Raw genomic sequence first — 12,447 nt, 5'->3', positions numbered from 1 at the left:
TGTAAAGCATAGGCTACATTGATGCAAAGTGTGTCTAGGTTACCTTTTTCTGGTGAGAGAGCAGCAATGATAAACGCATTTTACTTATGAAGATCATCATCACTGTGTCAAAACCCCTAGTTGTCTTTATTGTATGAAACGGTGCGTTTGTGGCCACCTTGTTTCGGTAATTAGCTGGTGATATTCAAGCCAACAGGATAAGGCTGGTTATTTGTAATTAACGCCTGGACTCTGTCAATACGATTAATTTGCCTATCTTGGTCGGCGCACACATTTCCTAGTGCGAACAAATATTTGACTATAACGAGACTGGATGGGATGTTATCAATGTGAGAACGGCCTAATCTTCTTTATTTAATTGATTTTTACTTGTTGGAGAGATCCTACAACATTTAAGGTACCCCAATCAAAAGAAATTCAACATTATCAAACAGTATCGTCAAGAGGCCATGTCTTTATTTCCCCGTTACTTTCCTGAATGTGTGTATTTCCTGTTATCGTACACAAATTCCAGTTAATCCATGGTTGTTCGAACATGTTTTAAATCAATTTGGAAGGGAACTATCTGAGAGACATACTTTAGATTCCTGTTAGCTGAATTTCCTCCTGTTCCTGCTTTACTCACTGTACCTGTTGACGCCCCATGGCATCATTAGTAGTAATAATAATAATAATAATAATAATATCCGGTAGTGTAACGCAGCACCTTTTGCGCTGTCGCTGCGTTGTAACGTAGGATTATGTGAAGAGATTCAATGTGAAATCAGCTTGAATCTGACTGCCAAGATGTTTCTCCACAACTGACCATGTGGAACAGACTATTTTAGACCTTTCTCGAGCAGCACATGAGACGGTTGAAACAGTTGCCGTTTTTGCAAAGCAACTGAACTTTATCTACATTAAATAGTAATGGGACCAGGGTTTCTCCTTCCCCTGTCTAAATCACTCTCTTCCAGGATAAACTTTATCTTGCAGACTTTCTTTCAGACTACATACAGGACTAGGCTTAAGATTTGGCTGGTGGAGGGTAGCAAGCAGCCGATGAAAACGGGGGTGTATCTGTGCATACGTGTATATGCAGAAGATGAAATAGGCTTCCCCCTTGTCAAACCTAACATTGATAATTTATGGCATTTTCCATGTCCCCTCCTCTACTTTAGAATGGTTTGGCCCTTTTCTCCCCTCGGAAAGAAAATATTTAGGCTCATCCTGCAGATAGCCTACATCAGAGACATGCATTTGTTGGGAGTGATTGTGTAAGTGCAATGGAATGTTTCCATTAAGATGTATAGAGGATCCTTTAACCCAGTCAGCATGCACTGACTCGATCCTTAAGTTAGCCTGTTTGGGGCTCTAACACTGTAGGATTAGAAGCACTGTTTCACATTCATTTACTTTTGATCTCTTTCGTATTGGGTGCACCTCCTGAAAAAAAAGTCCTCTAAAAAGCCTTATATCCTTAACTACAAGTTAAGGATATAACTTGGATATAAAAATGGATATACACCTGGTGTGAAATCACACAGTTCTTTTAGGTACTGCAGGCACAGTAGCTGCAGCTCAGGAATATTTTGTGTATAAAAACAAGATTCCCTCTTTGTCCCAGTGACCTTTGGTGTTGTCCTTTGTGTAGAATCCAAGGTAGGACGAACACCTTCAGCTATTTGCCTAATTTATTATCCATTTAGTGGCTGTCCGTGGCGGCATCTTCAGAACGTCAGTTGGATTTCAGCGGCGTCCTTGAGAATAAGCACAAGCTCGCTCTCCCCCCCCCTTCGCTTCTCTCTCCTTGTAATGTAAATCACATTCATCATCTACACAGAGTTCAGAGTGCTCTTTTGGACTACTAATGCCTTGTTGCTGCCTTCCCACTGCAAGGGACTTTTCCCCTGTGGCTCCTTACTAGCTAGCTATTTCAGTCCCCCCGACAGTGTCAGCGAGCTCACTCTGTGTTCCCCTCCAACTGACTTAACTCCGCACATCATAAGCCCTGTCAACTGACATGTATCCAACTGAAATCACCAGGAGGCCCAAGACATGGCTTTTAATCTCAATTTAGCTTCATATCACCCTCTCACTATCTCCCCTATAGACTAATGAAGTGTAAGAGACTTATCTTTGACTGTATCCTCGATTCCCCCCTCCCTCCCCCCTGTTATGGGAGACTGGCGTTTCATTTAGTCTGAGCACGACAGGCATCCATCATCCTGGCCATATGTTGATGTAAGCTTAACTTTAGTTCCTTTAACTGGGTGTTACAGCACTCTGATGATCTGGAACGAAAGGCAGAGTCGATGCCTTCCCTTGCAGAGTCGATGCCTTCCCTTGCAGAGCGGCGAGGGGAGCCTCATAGCAGCCAGGCAGCGGGGGGGTCTGTGTTAATGGAAACCTGGCCGTCCCACGACACGGAGCTGAAAGTCACCCTAGTGAATTGTTGGACGCTCCCCCCACCCCCCGCCCGCCCCCATTTACCATCTACCATCGTGGCTGAGCCCTTGGGCCTGTCGGGAGGAAAAGGCAATCAACATTTAGAAAGCTTTTCATTGTCAGTGTCCCTGCGTACAGTGTGGAGTCAGCACAACTGGAAAAGCTGGCTTTGAGGAGAGCGCCTTGTTCCCTGGAGGGCCTGGACACCGATTGGCCGACACACCACCAGGCCCGTGTACTGTTAATCACATTCCGACTAGAGTGTGACCCAAGACGACAGCATGTGTGTTCCCGAAGACCTAAGATGTCGTGCCGTGCCAGTCAAGTATATGAACAGGCTACCTGTTTTAAAACCACATTGTGGCGCGGGCCCCGGTCATCGCGTACCGAGGCTTGATGTAACCTTGTGACCCATAAGGCCTAGTGTTTGAAATGCAAAATGTGGATATCACCGTGGGTGACGTCAGCGGCAGTATTGCGCAGCATGCTTGAGCGGTGGTGTGTGTGTGTGTGGGGGTGTTGTCTTATGACGACAACGGTCGTTATGCAAAGATGGGTAGGCTAGCTACGTCTCAGTCTCTCCCTCCGTCCCCGTGACAACAGGGGTCGGGATGACATGTGTCTTTCCCTCAGCTTTGTGTCACGAACCCACATTGTGGCAACGTCAGAGGAGAGGGCTGTGTTTTGATCTGTTTTGTATACAGGAGATTAGCCTGAGGCATCGAAGGGGGAACTTTTGTTTAGTTTGGTGTCGGGATCGGGATATACGGGCTGGGGAGAGTGTCGAGCCGCGGTAACGGGACTGTTGGAACGGTGTGAAAGTCATTAGCGAATTGGACACCACGTAACCCTCCCCAGGTTGCGTTCAGACGGATGTCGGTATCGCTACCGCGTCGTGCCGTTTGTGCAGCCGCAAACATCAGATAAAGGGCGACGTGCGATGGTGCTTCGCTGTTTGTTTCTCCGCCGCCAAATCTAGCTCCGCGTGAAGTCACGTATTCCCTTTGAAGTCGGACCCAATGTGACGGGGAAAAAAAGAAGAGAAACCGTTCCTTTCCCACAGGGTCAGGTTTTGTACCACTGCGTCAAAAGTGATCCATTTCTAGCCCATGTTGTCGTCGCGAAAGCGTTGTTTCTCCTGCAGATTTCTCACCGTTTGGTGCGTTGGAGCAATATTACGGAGGTGTTTATTTACACAGGCCCTAGTGGTTTGTGTAACATTTGACAGGCCGGTCTGGCAACGCACACATCTGGGCGTTCAGCTTCCCTCCTCTAACGATGTCCCTGCCCCTGTGACCCACTTAAGAGAACAGCTGTCTGTCTCTTTCTGTTTCTCTCGCTCTCTGCATCTCTGTAACGCCTCTGCATGGCTGTCAGGATTCCCAAAGCCAAATCCTTCTCATTTCCAATCGAGTGCTCAACACAGAGAGACACAATCGTGTGTACGAGTTTGTGTGTACATAATCCCGGCCCGTTATTACATGTAGACAAAACATGTGGACAGACTTGATGTGAGGCCTACACACACACACCTTCCTTCTGTCCCTTTGACCAGATTATACATTAATATCGCCTACTAACACGCATGGATTATTTATAGAAGAAATATATATATATATATATATATATTCGTTTTACATTTTTATGCTAAGTTTGCTTTGTATATCTGAAGTTTGCCATGAATGGGACTCTGTATCAACTGAGGGTGATTGACTGTGTTTCAACTGAGGGTGAATGACTGTGTTTCAACTGAGGGTGAATGACTGTGTTTCAACTGAGGGTGATTGACTGTGTTTCAACTGAGGGTGAATGACTGTGTTTCAACTGAGGGTGAATGACTGTGTTTCAACTGAGGGTGAATGACTGTGTTTCAACTGAGGGTGATTGACTGTGTTTCAACTGAGGGTGATTGACTGTGTTTCAACTGAGGGTGAATGACTGTGTTTCAACTGAGGGTGAATGACTGTGTTTCAACTTAGCGTGATTGACTGTTTCCACTCGTTAGCCTGAGTGAGGTATCCTTGTCCACCCTTACTTCCTGTGTGGATCGTATGTACTGTAGATACAGGTCAGCACAGCCGTCCTCTCTCCTTTCACCCAACACCATATTGTAGCGTGTGTGTGTGTGTGTGTGGCCTTCTTAGTATCCTTTGTCCACGAGAGAAAAATTAAACCCCTCAGGAATAAGTGGGGCAGAAACCTTAGTGACTGAAACAGTCCAATAGTGTTTGCTCTCAGCTGACTGTGTGTGAGAGCCTCGACGGAAAGGAAAACCTCTCAAGCGCACACACACACACACACCGGTTCTCTGTTGAGCTGCACTGTGACTCCATTGTGTTGGATGGGCTCGGAGCCCCAGACTCGGTCAGGAGCCCAGTGCTGATTGGGTATGTCTCACCATCAGCAGGCCAGGACACTGGGCTTCCAGGGACACCCACAGACAATACCGTTGTGTTGCCCTCTGCTCCCACACGACAGATGAGCCCAGCCCGGCCTAATCTCTTCCACCGTGTAGGATATTATACACCCAGTGGAGTCTATAGAACTGGAGCTCTACAGTTGCATTGTGTGTGTGTGTGTGTGTGTCCCTCAGATTCAGGCTGACCTTGGTAAGTTCGAGACTGAATGCCCAGCCTATAAGAACCGAGCGCGGGAGCTGGAAGATGGGTAGTTTCATCACAGGATACTTTTATCCGTGAGGCGTGCAGTACGAGGAGATATGCGTCGTCATGTCCCACTCATTCTCTCGTCACAATGAGCCTGCTATTGCTGCCAGTCTGCTCTCACAGACGTTTCATTCACCAACGGGCCGTTCTCACTCTGTCAACAAAGACGAGGGCATGGCGAGGACTGTCTGAATCACTGTTCTTCTCCGATGAAGGAAAAGTGCACGCATTCACCACAAATGTGATGATAAGTTATGGCGATGATAAATGGTTATGACGCGCTTTGTGTATTTCATAAAAGGCTTTGTGGCAAAGATGAGACTACTTCCTTTGAGCGAATCGTTGAAATTCATATTTTGGGGATGCGAAAAGTCGTGCGAGAACAACACTGAAGTTGAGCTTTTAGATCCTTCAGTCAATCGTGGACACCAGGCAGTTTTCTAAGTAGATAATGATGGGTGAAGCCCCAGATAATCCTTTCTAATCAGATCAAGTTAATGAGGCAGTAAGAGGTGATCATGGAAACTTAAAGACGGGGAGAAGATTAAACATTATCTGTGTGTTTTCTCTCTGTCCTCAGATAAGCTTCAGCTCTCCTGGTGAATCTGTCACCTGCCACTAGCTTGGATCCAGGTCCCGGTCATAAATGACAAGGTAAACACACACGCACACACACACACACAGCCCGTCCTATTTGTAGCAAACACGAATCCTTTCTTCTTAGGTCCTCTCGAAAACCAATGTCCTCACACCTCATGAAAGGAAATGGGCCAATGTGAGGGTGCTGGTTTGGGGAGCGGGCATGGCTGCCCCCCCTCTCCCCCCCCCCCCCCCCCTTGTGTGTTGGGCTGCTGACGTGCTATCCTGATCTTCCCTCCAGCTGAACCAGACGGGGCGCTCCTGTTGGTTCTTGTCGGGCTCACGCTTTGCATAAGCACCCGTGTCGGCCAATTCCAGCGTTGCTCATAGAATCTTTGATTTCGACCGTGGCGTTATGAAGAATGTGTTGGGGGAAGGGGGGGGGGGGGGGGGTGCACCTTTTGGTTCTCCAAGAGACGGTAGTCATCCTAAAGTTCAGGCGGAAGGTCACCCGGACCGTTGGTGACTAGAACCTCACCGTGGTGACCACACAGCGACTGACGATACTGCATTGACACCCCCTCCACCCACACATATTGATTACCGCCACCATAACGGGGGGGCGGAAGGGCAACCAATCGATGGCCGGGATGCCTTGAGAGGACCCGCCCCATGGCATGACACGGGTAGTCCACAACAAGCCTGCCGCTCGGGGTTTCCGGAGCAGGATACTGAGGCGATGTTTTTTTTTTTTCAGAGGCCCGCGAGAGGAATGCCGTCAGTCTGTAATATGCTGCTCTGACGGCTGCGGTCTCAGGACGCAAGAGAGGGGGATGAAAGGGGGGGAGGGGAGCAATTTCGAATGCTGCCCCCAGCCTTTGTGTGTGTGTTTCGTGTAGGATGGAGAAAAAAATGATTTATTCACCTCTGAGGCTGTTGAAACCAAATCCCTGACCTCTAGAGTCGGTGAGGTCTTCACCCCCCCCCCCCCTTTCTATATTGCTTAGACTTTTTTCATGTCAATCTTACACGATTAGCTCTTGTGTAAACTCCGTTCTGCCTGTGGTCTTGGTTATTCAGCTGTAACTATGTACACACTGAACAGCGACGAGATCCGTTGACCTTGTGGCGTGCTGCAGTTACATTGTGATAAAGACGAGTGTCACCGTGGCAACGCTGATGCGTGAAGTGGGTTGTTGACGACGCGATATTGGAGAGGCGAAAGGCGACGACGCTCGCTTTGGTCGCATCCATGGCGATCAGTCAATCCAACCGGTACTCTCGTATACTATGGATCCAACGATCGGTTGAGGCCGTCTTGAGCACTGCGGAGCCCCTTTTAAAGGGACAAAAACAAACAATGTCGCTCTGAACCGAATCCAAGTCTCTTTAGGACCTGTGTGGGATTCAAGGGGCTGGGAACTGATCCCATGCCCCTGTGCTACTGCCTCCCACCCCTCTGTAGGGGGGGGACCCAGGCACACGGGCCGACCTCCTGGGGGCCAGGAGGCCGGTAGGACGGCCTGTGCCTGGGAAGACCCTCCCTCGGTGCTCCGCCAGCGTCGGCCCTCTGCAGGCCGTGTGAACATTTACATTTAGTCATTTAGCAGACGCTCTTATCCAGAGCGACTTACAGTAAGTACAGGGACATTCCCCCCCTGAGGCAGGTAGGGTGAAGTTCCTTGCCCAAGGACACAACGTCATTTTGTACGGCCGGGAATCGAACTGGCAACCTTCAGATTTCTAGCCCGATTCCCTAACCGCTCAGCCACCTGACTCCTTGTGTGAAAGCACAAACGCGCGGGGGGGGGGGGGCCCGGCTGACCTCCATGACACGGAGATGTCAGATGGGGGGGTTCCGGTGTGTCGAGGGGGGGGGGGGGGGGGGTTCCGGTGTGTGTGTGTGGTGCATCTGCACGCGGCATGCCCCGTTCATTAAATCCTGCTTGGCAGTTCCTGAGAATGATCTAGACCTCCTCTGGCCTGTTGGCGATGAAAACGCCGTCCCTGGCCACGCTCACTGCTCCCCCTTCCTCCTCCCCCGTCCCCCTCCTCCTCTCCCCCCCTCCTCCTCTCCCATCACTGGATATTTTCCACTGCAGGCGGCATCGACACTGTTGAATATTAACCAGACGTGGTGTTGCGGTGATTTACTGCCATGTTGTTGGGCTCAGGCTACCCTGGTTCGTCTCCCACTCTGGCCTGTGGAGGGATCACTTTCCACCCAGCTCCTGGTGGCTTGTTTAGGTTTGACCAGTCGAATCTCACACTTTATTATATTTTCTTGGGGGGTATACTTACAGTATTGTGCAAAAAGTCATCGTCATTTTTTTTGTTTGTTTTCTGTATTTGTGCGGCAGTATAAAAGTGCAATGTTGAGAAATGTTGCTCAGTCTTTAAATATAATAGTTTCTTAACACAAAAAACTGCTAAAATGCTTTTTCTTTGTACCCTAGACTTTTGCCCAGTACTGTAGATATATAACCCAAGGTGGGTTCTCACTGTTCCAGCAGTGTTGAGTCAGCTGGTGTGTGTGTGTGTGTGTGTGGTCCCTTGGAGGAAGCGAGGACACTGTGACCTCCAAGGAACTCTTCTGGATCAAATGTCGGGTGACCCTGCTTAGAGTGTTGTCTGTCAGAGCAGCTCAGGGTGTCACCCAGCCTGGTGTCACCCTGCCGGGTGTCCTCCCTGCCTGGTGTCACCCTGCAGCCCTGCGCTCAGGAAATAACCCGAAGGATTTGAACTGTGGCCGCTCAATACGGCCTCCGCGAGAATCTGGAGGATAGTGTTGCATGTCATTTCTCTGGGGGGGGAGGGGGGGTGTGTAGTACAGTGTGTTTCAGTGCCGAAACACTGATGCAAGACTCACCGTGGCAGCGAAACCGTGGGCCGTGACCTTTATGGTTGCCGTGACCTTGGTGAGCCGTCGTCGGGGTGTCCTGGGGGTCTCTGCGCCCCCCCTCACCCCCCCCCCCCCCCGGAGGCGCTTGTTTCTCTGCGGCTCCGTCACGTTTAACCTCATCTCATATTTAATTAAGGGCCTCCCGGCAGAAGTGGGGGAGGGTTTTAAACAGACGGCTATTTCTGTCCGCCCGCTGCGTGCTGCACTCTGGCTGTTTCGGCCCAGGCCAGGTCTCACCGATAGTGGGGAGCGAGACTGGGAGAGCAAGAGGGAGGGAGAGATGGAGGGTGGGATCGAGAAAGGGAGGGTGGGATCGAGAAAGGGAGGAGTGGAGAGAGGAAGGGATGGAGAAAGGGGCAGAGAGAGAGAGAGAGAGAGGGTGGGGGAGAGAGAGAGAGGGTGGGGGAGATAGAGGGAGGGAGGGAGGGAGGGAGGGAGGGAGGGAGGGAGGGAGGGAGGGAGGGAGGGAGGGAGGGAGGGAGGGAGGGAGGGAGGGAGGGAGGGAGGGAGGGAGGGAGGGAGGGAGAGATGAAGAAGGGGGGCGGGGAGAGCCTCATGGCAGCTCTCTCATAATTGATAAGGCAGCGCAGCGCTTCGACCGAGAGCACCAGGGTCAAACACCTTCTGCAGCACGCTAGCTTACGCCTGGTAATGAGCGCAGGTTGCCCTCGACTACAGACCCCTCCTCCATGGCATACGGAATACCAAGCAGATGGAAGTCATACCCGTTGCACTGTACTGCATAATTAGACCTGGGTCTAGGCAGGGTTTGCGTGTTATAAATTGTATTTACACACGACATTCGCATGTTGCGGTCAAAGACCGGACGGGAGGCCTTAGCTCTGCATAGCTCTGAACCGTCAGATTCGTGTGGCGTTAGGCTAACCTAAGCTAAATCTCCCAGATTATCGGATCCCCTCACGTCGGGCCTCATGAAATGCATCTCATTTCCCCGATGAGGAATCCAGCTTTGCATGCAGACGTTGATGCATCGTGCAAAATCTGTTCAGGGAGCCAAAGTGAAACTGTTTTGAGAAGGAAAGCGTCGATCTTTTGGTTTCTTCGCTCAGCAGACCTGACTCCAGTTTCGTCACAGTCTTGCACGGCCCCCACAGGAAGTGGTTTTCACAGTCTACGAGGTTAGCGTGTAGACAGACGGTCGTCATGGAGGAACCGACGGTCGACAAACAAAACATTTGCCCGACAAAAGACAGACAGCGGTTATTGTTCCGGTGAAGAAAGAGAGGCCAGGGTTTCAGAGAAAGTCAGCGATTTTAAAACGCCCATCTTAAGGAATTCATTTTCAGAAGAACGCAACCAGGAGTATCGCTTAGGCCCCTACGTGCATTTTCATTTTGAACGCTTGTTTGGCAATTCATTTTCACATTGCCCTTCCCTGATCACGATCGCTATTTGCGGGTAGTCGCAGAGGGCTTATTGGGGAAAGGGAACAGGCGCTGGGGGTTTGTCATTTGGCTGAGTGGTGTTCCAGTCTGGGAGATTCACTCCACTCTGCTATCCTTCTCATCTTCCTAAGTCTGGCTAGGGCTTGTGACTGTGGCGTGGAGGTGCCATGCTCTGGTTAGACTAGCAACATAGCAGCCCTGCCTCTCACTCTCTCATTCTCTCACTCATTCATACATACACACACTAGCCTTGAGCTGGTTCTCCCAGATGGACGCTCAGGGCCTTGCCTAGAATTTTTTTTTCTTCTTATCGGTAGCATGGTGAGCATTGGGGGTTAATCCTGCTTCTGACGGCTCCAGCTGTACCTAATGTAAGAAATCATAGTTTCAAAATGACTCACTGACACCAGCCAAACATGTCAGGGTTAGCGCTAATCTAAGATCTCCAAGGCGCAGGGGACGATAAGCACGCCGGTCGCTCGACGCGCACAGGCAACCGGGGACAGTGCCTCCGCGTGATCGGCTTCCTCCACATCCGTGTCATTCTCAGGAGGGTTCGGTGACATCTCGGTGACTCCAGATCTGTGTTGCGCCTCAGCCTCGGCGTTGTGAAACCCCACACTTTATTCCTCCACCCCGGGGGCCTGTGCGTGTCTGAGAAGAGAATGTGGGAATTATTCATCAGAGTGTAATTACGATCCAGGCCCTCTCGAAGGGGAACAGAAATTAGAAGACATAGGCGGGTCAGTCGGGAGTCTCATTCGACACGTATCGGAAATTGTTGGTTCTGGGCTAGAACCGGGCGTGCGTCTCTGTTATTCCTCGCACGGCGGCAGGATAAAAGCAGTCTTTTGGTGTTTGGGGTCTGGTTATGCTAAGAGCACGGTTTGTTCGACAGTGGCTTGTTTAGGCCCCTCAGACCCCTGCCTTGCCCCCGGCGGATGGCAGTGTTTCTGGGACCCGCCATCGCCTCCTAGCCCTGGGTACTTTAGAGGGAGAGACGCTTTCCAGAACCTCTCTGACTGAAATAGATGTTCTGCTTGGCAGACGCGTTAGCCAGGCGAGCAAAAGGAGAGGGGGGGGGGCGAGGCAGGACAGGGGGGGTGAGGCAGGAGAGGGGGGGGCGAGGCAGGAGAGGGAAAGAGCAACGGAAGGAGGACGCGAGTGTCAAAGACAGAGTCAAGTTTCACTGACCTGACAGATGTGTGTTTGCGTGTGTGTTTGTGTCGTTTTCTTGTGTGTGGGTTGTTGCTCAGAGAGGGGAGTGACTGACTGAATCAGGTCAAGGCGTTGACGAAACATACACTATATTGCCAAAAGTATTCGCTCGTCTGCCTTCACACGCAGACGAACGTGACATCCCATTCTTAAACCATAGGGTTCCATATGATGTCGGCCCACCCTTTGCAGCTATCACAGCTTCAACTTGTCTCGGAAGGCTTTCCACAAGGTTCAGGAGGGTGTTTATGGGACTTTTGGACCATTCATCCTGAAGTGAAGGGTTGAGGTCAGGACTCTGCGCAGGCCAGTCAAGTTCCTCCACACCAAACTCGCTCATCCGTGTCTTTATGGGCCTTACTTTGTGCACTGGTGCGCAGTCATGTTGGAACAGAAAGGGCCACCTCCAAACTGTTACCACAAAGTTGGGAACATGAAATTGTCCAAAATGTCTTGATATACTGAAGCATTAACAGTTCCTTTCACTGGAACTAAGGGTCCGAGCCCAACTCCCTAGGGAGTCAGGTGGCTGAGCGGTTAGGGTGTCGGCTAGTAATCTAAAGGTTACCGGTTCGATTCCCACCTGTGCCAAATGATGTGTCCTTGGGCAAGGCACTTCACCCTACTTGCCTCAGGGGGAATGTCCCTGTACTTACTGTAAGTCGCTCTGGATAAGAGCGTCTGCTAAATGACTAAATGTAAATGTAAATGTAACTCCCGAAAAACAACCCAACACCATAATCCCCCCCTCCACCGAACTTTACACTTGCAAGTACCCTTCTCCTAGTAACCGCCAAACCCGACTCGACCATCAGATTACCAGACAGATTGATTGGTCACTCCCGACAGAGAACACGTCTGCACTGCTCTAGAGTCCAGTGCGGCGTGCTTCAACACCACTGCGTCCGACGCTTTGCATTGCACTTGGTGATGTAAGGCTTGGATGCAGCTGCTCAGCCATGGAAACCCATTCCATGAAGCTCTCTACGCACTGTCATTGAGCTAATCTGAATATCACATGAAGTTTGGAGTTTGTAGCTGTCGACTCTGCAAGAAGCTTGTGACTTCGATGATTTAGATCAGTGGTTCCAACCCTGGTCCTCAGGGCACCCCTGTCCTGCATGTTTTAGATGTTTCCCTGCTCCAACACACCTGATTCAAATGAATGGTCATAAGCAGGCTTCTGCAGAGTTGGATAACGACCCATCCATTTGAATCAGGTGTGTTGGAGCAGGGAAACATCTAAAAC

Source organism: Osmerus mordax, chromosome 20, assembly GCF_038355195.1.
Source record: "Osmerus mordax isolate fOsmMor3 chromosome 20, fOsmMor3.pri, whole genome shotgun sequence".
NCBI classification, from domain to species: Eukaryota; Metazoa; Chordata; class Actinopteri; order Osmeriformes; family Osmeridae; genus Osmerus; species Osmerus mordax.
The sequence above is the reverse complement of the archived record's forward strand: the minus strand, read 5'-3'. Positions refer to the sequence as shown.